The sequence below is a fragment of the Pogona vitticeps genome, chromosome 1 (genome assembly GCF_051106095.1).
Source record: "Pogona vitticeps strain Pit_001003342236 chromosome 1, PviZW2.1, whole genome shotgun sequence".
NCBI lineage: Eukaryota > Metazoa > Chordata > Lepidosauria > Squamata > Agamidae > Pogona > Pogona vitticeps.
In genome coordinates this window covers 177,927,317-177,939,963 of record NC_135783.1, presented here as the reverse complement: position 1 = coordinate 177,939,963, position 12,647 = coordinate 177,927,317, and the positions used below count along the sequence as shown (strand labels likewise).

At 38.8% G+C, this 12,647-nt stretch overlaps 1 protein-coding gene and 1 long non-coding RNA gene across 33 annotated transcripts in view; one reads left to right on the top strand and one right to left on the bottom strand.

Moving 5' to 3' along the window:
- Window positions 1-12,647, top strand: part of MAP2 (microtubule associated protein 2) — a 334,548-nt gene that overhangs the window by 86,777 nt on the left and 235,124 nt on the right. For all 32 annotated transcript variants that reach the window (XM_078379383.1, XM_078379378.1, XM_078379355.1 and 29 more), the window contains exon 3: window positions 79-130. The gene's annotated coding sequence lies outside the window, so the exon portion shown is untranslated. The remainder of the gene's footprint in view (window positions 1-78; window positions 131-12,647) is intronic.
- Window positions 1-12,647, bottom strand: part of LOC144584085 (uncharacterized) — a 231,038-nt gene that overhangs the window by 152,141 nt on the left and 66,250 nt on the right. The gene's annotated exons all lie outside the window — the stretch shown is intronic.

Genomic DNA, 12,647 nt, shown 5'->3' with positions numbered 1-12,647 from the left:
GAAACATGGAAACAGGGCTTTTAGTTCATTTTTCCAGTGTCTGTTCTTAATTAAAGGTGTCAATCTTTTTTTTTTCAGAGCCCAGAAAACCTGAGCTGTGGTATCTGCCACCTCACAAATCTACCAAAAGGTAAACATTCTGTTTTCTATTGATCTGAGCTTTACTATTATGGAATATGAAATTATTGTGCAAAAGCTTGATCAGAGTTGGGAAGGTTAGCAGGAAAGCATTCACAGTTTATTTAACAGTTAGTGATTCCCAGAAGCTAAATCAGTTAAAATTAGAGTGAAAGAGGAGGTCTTAAACAAATTGATATTATATTGTTATTTACAGTATGTTTAAAGATTAAAAATCTCATCCACTATTTGATTTCTCTTCCCTGCTTCTCTGTTTTGAACTTTGGAGAGAAGGAAACCAAAACCCTTTTCTTGCTCACCACTTCCCTTGTAATCTCATCTCCTTATTGTCAGTTGCTGGATAACTCAGTGGTTTAGGTGTCTGGTTGCAGAGCCAGAAACTGGGAGTTCAATTCCCCATTCTGCCTCTTTGATGGGCTGTACTTTATGATCCATAGGGTCCCTTCCAGCTCTGCAGCGTTAAGATGATGATGATGATGATGATGATGATAATAATAATAATAATAATAATAATAATAATAATAATAATAATAATAATAATAATAATAATAATAATAATAATAATAAAAAAACAAGCACAGTCAAGATTAAAAGAATTGACTGGCATTATATAACAGATAGAAGTTTTAACCAAAAACTTAAGTATCTTTTAAATATTGGTGCAATATGTATGCTGTTCCTAATATTGCCATTTTTTTCTGATTCTAATGGTGTGATTTCTGAGATCTGCAACTGCTTATAATACTGTATGAAATTTCTTGATATTGTTCCCAAAGCCCCAAAGACTATGTGGACCACTGAAATGTGTTTCATCCACAAGCGAGATGTTTTGATTGCCAGGTCTCTGTACTTTGTTAGTTTTTCCAATTCTTTATTTTCAACTCTGGCATCCCCTGGAATTGCCATGTTAAATGATCCAGACATTTCTTCATTCTATTACTACTATGTCTGGTGTGTTATGTTCAAAGTGTATATCAGTTTGGATCCGGAAATTCCACAAGATCTTGGCATTGTCATTTTCTGACACATTCTCTATCTGATGTTCCCATGGGTTTTTGGAGGCTGGCAAGTTATATTTTTTGCATGGTGACCAATGCACTATTTTTGCCACTCTATCGTGTCTAACTTTGTAATCTGTTTGTACAATCTTAGACATTTGCAGATGAGGTGTGACACAGTTTCATATTTTTCTTGGCAGAGTTGACATTTGCTGTTAGCAACAATTCCTTGGATCTTAGTTTTCATCGCATTGGTTTGGAGTGCTTGTTCTTAGGCAGCAAAGATTAAGCCTTCAGTTACTTTCTTTTTTTTTTGTACTTTTTATTTTTTATAAGGGATAACAGAAAGGAAAAGGGAATTGGGATTGATGAGGAAGAGGGGAGACAATAACATACTTTCATCCATTCTGTACCTATTGCTATATCAAGATTTTAAATTATTCTATTTACTCTTTTCTGCCTTCTAGATTCAGTTCTCCTTTCAATATGTACTGTTCACAAGCTGCCTGTTGATTCTGTCCACTTGTTAAATAGATCCCATCTTTCTGTTGCCTTTTGCAAGGGATAGTCCTTCATGACTTCTGATAAAATGTCCATTTCGGCTATTTCCCGTATCTTTTCAATAAGATCTTCTTGTTTCGGTACCGTTGATCTTTTCCAATTTTTAGCATATAAAATTCTAGCTGCAGTAACTATGTATATAACTATATAATTCTTTGACTTATCTATATTTTCAGGTATCATACTCAATAAAAACAGTTCTGGGGTTAATGGCACTTTACAGAGCAATATTTGTTCCAACATTACATGCACTCTTTTCCAATATTGTTTCGCTACTTCACATGACCACCACATATGATAATAGCTTCCCACTTGTGATTCACATTTCCAACACTTATTTGATACATCTGTATACATCTTTGACAATTTTTCTGGGGTCATGTGCCATCTATAAAACATCTTATATATATTCTCTTTAAAGTTCACCGATCTTGTAAGCTTTATATTATTTTGCCATATTTTCAGCCATTGATCAATATCAATATTATGCCCTATATTTTGTGCCCACTTAATCATACATTCCTTAACCATTTCATCTTGCATCTTAATTTCCAACATATAATTGTACATTTTCTTAACAGTTTGTTCTTTTGAACCTAATAAAAGCTTGTCAAAAATCGTTTGCTCTAAGTAGAAGCCTTCTATTTTATCAAGCCTTCAGTTACTTTCTTAATGGTCTGCAGTTTTAGCCATGCTATATCCATTTTTGGGGTGAGTGCAGTTGAACTGAGTGGAACCTATTTCTGAGTACAATGTCCTCTTCATAGATAAGGATGAAATTTAGAAAGTGAAGAAACAACCTTCCCACTTTAATCACATAAATATTAGCACAACAGTTGTGGTACACATAAACACGTATTCTGCTCAGCTGTCACAAGAAGTGGACATTTTCCATGAAAGCTGACATTTAAATACAGCAGTTAGTCTTTAAAGTGCCACAACATTTTAATCTTCTTTCTTTTTTTCATTTTATTTTGTTGTAATATTTTTTGCCTGACATGCCAGCACAGAGTAACACAGCTTCCTCTTTGACAACTATGGAAGACACTTGATTTGCATAGTTATACTTACACAAGCACAATCCAAAACAGGAGTATAGCCCTTAAAAACTATGATGTCCACCAAGTTATTGAGACACCAGAAGGAAAAGATTTAGCTCGCTGCTAAGTCTACAGACTTTGAGCAAGCGAGCGTCATTTGCCTCCCACTCTGAAAAGGGCAGAGACATCACAGGGACACGTGATGGTTGGGTGGAGAGAGGAACTTATTTAGGTGACTCACCCAGAGCACGTTGTCCTCTTCTTTCCGGGCACCCACCCGCCCTCCTTAATTCTAGTGTGAGTTTTTCTGGTCGCCATCTGGGGCCAGATGGGAATTTTTGACCTTCATCCTGATTGGCCTTGGATGGGGGGATTTTTCACCTGTCCCACATTGGATGAGGGTTGTTGGCTTTTGGTGGAAACTAATTTGGTCGCACTGGCGGGTAGTGCAGAAATAACCCGTATTTCGGTGTGTCCCAATTTGTAAAATCAGGTAAGCCAACAGCGCGTCTGACCTTCCGGCATTGCGGATCGTGCGATTACAGTGCCTGTGGGGGGAGGATGCGCTGGGCCACTCCCGGACCAACAGTCATCAGTCAAAGATGTCTTGAGGTCTGGGGGTGTTTATTAGTGGCTAGCCAGGATCCTGCGGTCTCGGGACCACCGGACCTTGGGGGCTGGGGACTCACCCATTTATTGATCAGGGGGTATGGGAATACCCCCAGTTAACCGGCTTTCTGCACTACAGCAGGCCCCTGTATTCTTTTACTGGCCAAAAGGCAATTTTACTGAATTCATTATTTAAATAAAGTGTTGCCTGCATTTAATCCAATCTACTGTCTCATGTCTTTATTCCCGGGTTGGGGTGGCAATATAAGGATATGCAACTATTTTGATAAAATTTAGCGCTGAATATATGTCCTCCCTGCCAGAAAGAAAACAAAGGGCTGTGGGCTTGTTTGTTATGTCCTGTCTGTCATTTAATTTTTTAATGGAGTGTATAAAATTCTCAAGGAATCCACTGCTCCCTTCTTGGTTTGTCCTCTCTGTGTCTTAGCAAAATTTTGGTCAGCCCAAGGGTATCATCAATAAGTCACAATTTTCACACTGGATGAATCTCTTCAGGAGATGCTATTTTCTCTAGGCTTCAGGTTTTCAGGCTTCACAGTATAAAATCATTTTGCAGAGAAAATGTGGAGTGACGAAAGAAGAGAAGTCAGGGGGTTTTTAAATTTATTTTTGTCTGCTTTTAACTGCTACAGTAATCAATATGCCTGACTTTCAAAAAGGGTAGAATATTCAGGAGTTTCAGCTTTTTGATGCTTTACAAGCACTAATGTCAATTGTACCTGTACATAAATTTCTCTCTTCTGGACTTCTAAATAGGGTCCAGCTTATTATACTAAATAATTAAAACAACATTGTTATCATGAATAACTATCGATAACAGTATTTTTACTTTCCCATCCATGAACATAGGATGTATTCACAGGGCCTCAGAGATGTAGGCTTCCCACTACTGTATTCCAATTGCCTTTTAAAGGCTAAAATTTTCTCACAGAGCTTTACCAAAAGAATCGGAGTGCACCTGAGTCTTTGCTTTCCATCTCAAAAAGCTGTAAATTCCCCCTAAAATCAGTAAGACCCATTAAAAAAGTAACCCCCATTAAAAATCTGTAGTTTAGTTCTGAATAAATCTGGTTAAGTTGCAGCCAGTTGCAGGTTGCCATTTTTGCCCATCTTCATACTTCCATGCATTAATCAACCCATGTTTTTATATATATATATATATATATATATATATATATTAGAGCCCATATCTTCTTTGCACAATCCATCTTATGTTTTTAAAACGAATTCTGGGCCAAACCAGATGGGATGCCATTGAGGAATTAGCCTTTTCCTCCCTTCCATGATGCTGATTTGGAATGAGCCATCCGAAACCTGTAAGCACTAGAAGGAAAGCTTCTATTCAAACCTGGTGTGTGTTGAGAGTGGGGCAAAGCCTTAAAATGCCCCAGCTAACCAGATCCCCACTTCAGATGGGATCTATAGAAATAATGCAATGGTTAGTTACTTAAAAGGTGTCAGGCCATGCAGGCTGACTCTTCTTCTGGGATACAGAGTGAGGAATTGAAGTACCATTCTCTGACTCTGCAGCCAGATATCTAACTCACTGAGCTGATTTATTTATTTATTTGTTTGTTTGTTTGTTTGTTTGTTTATTTATTTATTTATTTATTTATTTATTTATTTATTTATTTATTTATTTATTTATTTATTTCATTTATACCCCGCCTATCTGGTCGATTGTGACCACTCTAGGCGGCTTACAACACACACTATAAAAACAATTAGGCATATAACATAACACATAACATAACATAACATAGCATAATTTGCATAAATGAAAAGAAATATTGTTCCCCAAAGATGGCAAGAAACAGGGTATATTGTAATGGAATGAGAAAGAAAGAATAATTAGGAGTTAACTGGAAGGGGGGGAAGGCCAGCTGTAATCCACAACATGAAACTTTCCGCACCAATTATTATTATACGTTATTTAAAATGTATACCATTTGTATATTAAAAATAAGCAAAACAGTTTACAGTGAAGTAACATACAACCTATGCATATTTATTTATTCATATAAATATATTTTACTATGCTTAAACATTATTGATCATAAAGAAATATAGCAGGACAACAGTATATTTCTTAATTAAAAAACAGGTCACATATTAAAAGTCAGACTAGAGCAATTTTTAAAAAAACATTAGCCAGAATGCTATTACTTACATATGCCAGCTTAAATCAAACAGCCTCAATCGCTCCAGTGATTTGCTGCTTCTTAAGCAGTGGATGTTTGTATTCTTTGTTAGGAGCCCCGTCATGCAACTCTTATGTGACAAAATATCAAGCCAAAATATAATTTTTAAAATTAAAACCAAGCATTTATCAAGGGCAGAGAAAGCCATGGTGCTAATTAGCTATAGAATTAATAGATTAACAGAAGTAACATACATGCTATAGAAAAACAGACCAATTCACCAGCTTTTTAAGAAAATATGTGGTTGTCCCTAGTTCCAAACAGAGAAACCCTACTGTGTAGTTTGGGAAGAGTGTGACGAAGAATTTGTACAGCAGAACAACTTTAATCAGTTTGGTGGTAAATATTTAATATGAGAATAGTTCTCCCAAGTGAATGAAATGGAACTTTTTTATTATTATGTAACCCAAGACTACGTGCATACACACAAATAATTACATATGCTTTTAAAAATCCATCTGATTGTTTGATTTGTACCTAAATACCCTCACTTAAGATTCTGAACTAGAGGTAGCATATTAGGTTTTCTCTGTGAGAGCTCTGATTATACACTAACAACACTTTTGACACATAGTATATAATTAAAGGATGAGTGGTCCCCCCCCTCCCTGAAACGTGCAGCCACAGTGCAGAGCTACAAGTGAAGTTAATCATATGATTTCTCCTTAACTGCAGGGCTTTTCTTTTAGAAATAAATAGCACAGGCTACTTGATCCAGATTGGGACCCAGACATGAAGAATAAGGAAACTTCTCTTCTTTATTCTTGCAGCAGTCCTGATGTAGATTGGATATAGTTCTGGGGGGATGATCTCATTTCCTGTGAGGTGTTTTTCCCTGTGTAAATTCCAGCTTTGGTACTAATGTGGATGTAGACCGAAGCAAAGAGGCAAAGGGTTGAAGCCTTGAAACTTCCAGAGTGGGGTGTCCATCTTTGAAGACATACACTGCCTGTATCAGAATTAAGGAGGGAAAGAATACCCACTGAGTTCCTCATTCTCACAGATATTTGGGTGTCTGACATGAACGGACACTCCAATGAGGATTTTAAATCTCTTGAGAGTCTTCAGTTACAGTAGTGAGCAAGACAAAAAGTTCTTTTTTTTCTATTCTCAAATAACATGTCTCTAGTCTCCATTGCCTTTGGGAAACAAAGCAGAAGAGAAAGGTGGGGGAGAGCACGCACAGATAACTGACTGCTGGTTAAGAAATGTGGCATCAATTATCTAGTGTGTTGGATTATTAAACAAAAGAGCAGTTGTCCTGATTTGTGGTAATTTGCACAGTTTCCTCAGTGAATTTGTGAATTCCAGAATTTAAAGCAAAAAGGTCCAATTTTTGTCACACGAAGTGGCATTCTTGCCAGGTGATTTTTTTTTTTTTAGAAAGCCCAGGAAATTCCTCACTACCAGGGAGAAAAACGTTGTGATTCCTTGTCTCTACTTTCGAGGATGTGACAAGTGAGGATTTGCACCCCAACTCTGAAGCATAGTTTCACATTGGTTATAGTTTGTCCGTAATAATATTTTGACTTTATTGCTGTTTAGCATCATTCTGCATAGAAATATGTGTTCCTGAGTATGTCATTTGCTTTAAGAAGACCAGTTAATCAAGTTTTTTTTTAAAAAATCAGCAAGTATCATGTTCGCAACCTGACAGATGAATAAGCCCTTTTTACAGCAATGAAACTGTTACCTAAGGAGTTAAGGATAGATGACTGATTTAAGAATCAAGGACAGAGTGTGCTTTGTAGAATTAAGGCTTTTAAGCTTTGGATTTGCTTCAGAAAAGCACTTTGAGGATCAGAGTTTCAGGGATATTTGGCAGATTTAATAATTGTAAAAATTTGCAGCATGAAGCCAGCAAGTTGTTTAACTTGCACAGGAAGAATTCATTTCAACCATTCATTAAGCTCATCAGCTGACAGCAGTTTTTCAACCTTTGCAAGAACCTTTAACTGGAGATGCTCTGGATTAAATCTGAGGGCTTAATGTGACAAGGCATCATGTGTTTACTCTGTTTGATTCGTTTCCCGATTAAGTAGCCCCTCCTATACCATGCCTGTTGAGAGCCTGTTGGAGTAGATTGGTACTCAGCTTGTTTCTTAAAATGTGCTCATCTGAGATGATGAAGACCTGAGACAATTCTACATGAAGAGCTAGAAAAAAGGAACATTTGTGAACATGAAGAGCTTAAAAAGAGAGAGAGAGGAAGATTTATGAACCCCAATAAAATAACAGGAAAACTTTAGCCATGAGAAGTGGAGAAGACTTTGCCCTGTGGTGTTTCCTCAGCCTGTAAAGATAAATCTCATTTTACCATTATCAGATTCCTCAATGGAATTCTTTATTTAAAAACTGCAATGAATGGGAGCTTACTGAAACAGTAACCGTTTGCACATATGTAAAATTGATTAATGCCAATAGATGGTGCTGCAGATAATAGATTATATTTTGGGGTTTTGTAGTGGCTGGTTGACAGTTGCCAGCCTTGAAGCCAAGAGCATTATATCAGCTGGTAGCTCAGTTCATGTTTTCCTTCAGTAAAAACCAAGTGTGATTTAAAACGCATAGAGGCTGTTGTATTCCATTACACTTTTGTTGATACCTCGGTTGTTTTTTAACTGAAATACTAACACATTCCACCTTTTAAAAAAAGACCTCTAAAATGGATGACCTTTGTGACGTGTGCCATGACGTCACCTGCCTGTCTTGGCTAAGGCTGGAGTTCCCTGGCCTATGGCAAGGCAGGAGGTGGGTCTTATAGGGGTGGAGCTTGTGTATATAAGGGGGGTGTAGAAGGAGAGAGAGGGTTGTTGAGGGTTGGTTGTTGGGGAATTAGAGAGTGACAGGGTTAGATATAGGTTAGGTAACTGTGTAACTGTGTGAAGTAATAAAGAACTGTGCAGGTTTTGGGTCTGATAAATATAGTAGTCTAAGTAATTCTTTTAATCAGTGATTATCATTTTAAGTCTGTAATCAATAAATCATCCTTTTTATTTTAAAATCCATTCATAGTCTGAAGTGTCAGATTTATGTGTGGTTGGTGGCAGCGAAGAAGTACTGTGTGTGTGTGAGTGAAGGATCGTGGCCTGTCATCTCTAGTGGTGACGTAGAAGGAGGTGGCAGTCGCGACAAAACTGGTGGCAGCGTGTGGGATACGAGTTGTCCAGTTGCCCAGTTGCCCAGAAAAGCCTTGGCTAGTGTGACCAGAGCAAAAGGATTTCAGTTAGGAGCACCTGAAGTGGGGTGTGGGTAACTCTCTAGGATTTGTCTCCAGGGGGGAGCAGATCTAGTAGAGAGGCACCTAAACTTCAGAGTGAGGGAACTGACTTATGAGCTCTAGAAGGTCCATTTTGTGAGGGAGATTGACCCAAAGTAGGAGGCTGTTGGGGCTTGGTCTGAGGGTCCAGAGTTGGGAGAACTCGGAAGGGACAGACTGACCAAGGGCAGCGAAGATTTGGGATCTCTCTGGTGAACTACAGAACCTGAGAGAGGGTGAAGCTGTGGTGGATTTTGGAAGTAGAGCCAAGGGCAGAAAATTAAAGTAGCTCTAAATCTGGCTGGAGGCCCAGTGAAGGGGCAGAAGCCATTAGAGACTACAGTAACAAGCCTAGCCATATCTGTTGATATACCCTGTTAGAGAGTGTCAGACCTTAGCACAGAAAAGAAAAAAAAAAGTGACGTTTTAAACAGAGGCTTGAAAATAGAAAAGAGCCTCCTGTGTGATTAAAATGCCTCTCACGCGCAGTCAAATGGCAGAAGTGAGTGAACAAAGAGACCAAGCAATGTCAGACTGGTCTGGGGATGAGTCAAATGGTGAGGGAAGAGTGGCCTCAGTGCAGGAAGGAGCTATTGGTGAACAGTTATCAGAAATTAAGAAAATTCAATTAGCCCAGGCACATGAATTTCAAATGAGACAAATAGAAAAGGAGGAAAGAATAGAAAGGGAAAGAATTGCCCTAGAGAAAGAGAAAATGGAATTAGAGAGGGAGCGTATGGCGTTTGAATTAAGAAAATTGGAAATGATGAATCAGAACAATAATAATAATAGGGAAAATGAGGGGAGCCAATTATCAAAAGCAGATTTGAAGAAATTTCCTACATATAAACAGGGGGATTGTCCTGAAAACTTCCTTAAAATCTTTGAACGTAGTTGTGCTGATTTTTCTGTGAGGGAAACAGAGAAAATGATAATTTTGAGGTCTCTCCTGAGTGGAAAAATGGCTGACGTGTATGCTGATATGCCAGTTGAGCTCAGTAAAGATTATTCAGAGTTCAAAAAGATGGTTTACAATCGTTTTGGCATTAACTCAGAACATCTCAGAATGAAGTTCAGAAAACTTTCTAAAAGAGCAGATGAATCTTATACCCAACTGGGTTTTAACTTAGAAAAGTGTTTAGATAGGTGGCTTGAACAGGAGAATGTAAAAACCTTTCAGGAATTGAAAAATGTTGTGGGCCTGGAGCAGTTTTATTCCTTACTCCATGGGGAACTTAAATTTTTAGTTCAAGAACGGAAACCAACTGATGTTAGAAATGCTGCTCAAATAGCTGATTTTATTTCTCAAATAAGGGGTCCTAGTTGTTATGAGGGGAGAAGTGTGAGGAAAACATGGGACCCAAAGTTCTCTAAAGAACAAGCACAGAGACAGACTAAAGTAGGCGGCCATTTTAGTGAAAAGCCCTCAGAACAGGGCCAGCACAGTAAACAAGTTTTGGAGGGAAAAGAGAAACTTGAGAGATTTGATGGGAAAAGCTCATGGGGGGAGAGAATCTGCTTCATTTGCAAAAAGAAAGGCCACATTGCTTCACAATGTTTTAATACAAGGCAGAATAAAGAAATTCCACCTCAGAAAGTTAATGTAAAAGAAGCAAAGGCTGTATTTTGTGTTCAGAGTAAACCTCAAGCTTCTTCTAGTGAAAGCTCTGTTGTCATGGAAACCCAGGCAGAGGCAGTTAGGAGCTCTGAATTGGATACATTGAAGGAGCTACCTCTTGCTGAAGTTGTCCATTGTTATTACATACAGACCAATGCTGCTTTACTGGAATCTGCTGGGGACAGGATAAAAGTTTTTGAAAAGGACTATTCAGCTTTGAGAGACACCTGTTCTCAAATTTCTATATGCCACTCAGACATAGTACCACAAAGTTGTATGATTGCTGACCAGATTCTATCTGTGAAAGGGATTGGGTCAGAACTAGTTTCACTACCTGTAGCTGATTTGAAAATTGAATATCAAGGTTGGAAGGGACTGTGGAGAGTGGGGGTGTCTTCTGAGATCCCTACCCCTTTTCTTATTGGTAATGACTTAACAAAGCATGTCAAGAGTGCCCTAGTGGTAACACGTGCACAATCAGTACAAAGTGAAGCCAGTAGTGGGAATGACTCTCAAGAGCCAGAGAAATTTGTACCACAACCTGAGGCATTCTCAGTTGAAATACCTCAGAAAAGCCTCTTTGTCAAGGAACAAACAGCAGATCCCACCTTAAAAGACTGTTTTGCAAAGGTGACTGATAAAGATTTATCACCTGAGTGCCCTGAACGCTTTATTATTAAGGGTGGTTTACTGTATAGGGAAAAACTGAATAATATTTCAAAAGGGGGGCCTGAAGTTAAGAGACAGTTGGTGGTGCCTGAGAAATATCGCCCTATGATTCTGGAAAAGGGACATGCAGACATTTTCTCAGCTCATATGGGGATTAACAAGACCAAACAAAGAATAGCCCAAAACTTTTACTGGCCTGATATGGGTAAACATATTAAGAGTTTCTGTCAAAGATGCCATATTTGTCAGAGACAGGGCTCTAATTGTGATAAAACCAGAGCAAAGCTATGCCCATTACCAGTGATTTCAACTCCTTTTACACGTCTAGGGGTGGACATCATAGGTCCAATGCCCAATGCCACTAAGCGGGGGAACAGATTTATTTTAACTATAGAGACCCAGACTGTGGCAGAAGCCTTAGTGAATTACAGGAGTAGGATGGGTTTTCCTTCTGAGACAATCACAGACTTAGGAACCTCTCATATATCCAAACTTATGAAAAGGTTAGGCAGGGGGGTCATTCACATAAATGCCCTGAAGCCTTATTACAGAGAGACCATCCATGTGCAGTTTGCAATAAAAGAGGCTGATAAGGAGGAACATGGGTTGCCCTTCGGGGAAGGGAGGGGCCCACAAGAGTTCAATCCACAAGAGGTGCAGATCAGCCATGCTCTATCCAGAGAACAGCAGAATAGTTGTAGAGCGCTGGTTACAAAACCTCAAGAAGTGTTCTCAAACAAACCTGGTGTTGACAAGGGAGTGCTACCCAGGACTGACATAGGGAATGCTTCTCAGTCTGTAACACCATATAGAGTAAGAGGTTATTACTGTGACAATATTCGCAAAGAGCTAGACGAAGTGCTGCTAAACGATCAAATTATTGTACACTCATCTAGCGCTTGGTTAGCCCTTGTAGTTTTAGTAGTCAAGCCGGATGGCAGTGTCAGGTTCAGTGTGTACTATAGCAAGTTATATTCAGTAATTAAACCTGATGCTTATCCTAGGCCTAGGCTTGATGACATAAGTAAGATGATTGAAGGAAGAAGTGAACCTAAGGCCCAAGAGAAAAGCGCATTTGGTAGTCCATTTGGCCTGTTTGAATTGCGAGTCCTCAGTTTTGGCCTGAGAAACTCACTAGCAACGTTTCAAAGGCTCATGGACCATACTCTGAAAGGGCTTAGTGACTTCACAGTAGCTTATATCGATGACATAGGGGTCTTTAGCAACACCTGGCAAGATCACCTACATCATCTAGAGTTAGTGCTACAAAGGTTGAAAGATGCTGGCTTAACTGTTAAAGCTAGTAAGTGTCAGCTAGGTAACTCAGAGATGAAGTACCTAGGTCACATAGTGGGAGGAGGCCTAATCAAACCTTTAGAGGCCAAGGTAGAAGCAATCCTGAAGTGGCCCAGACCTACCACTAAAAAGAAAGTGAGGTCCTTTCTAGGTCTGGCAGGGTATTACAGAAGGTTTATACCCGGTTTCAGTGAGATTGCTGCACCTTTATCAGACCTGACAAAGAAGCAGAGCAGC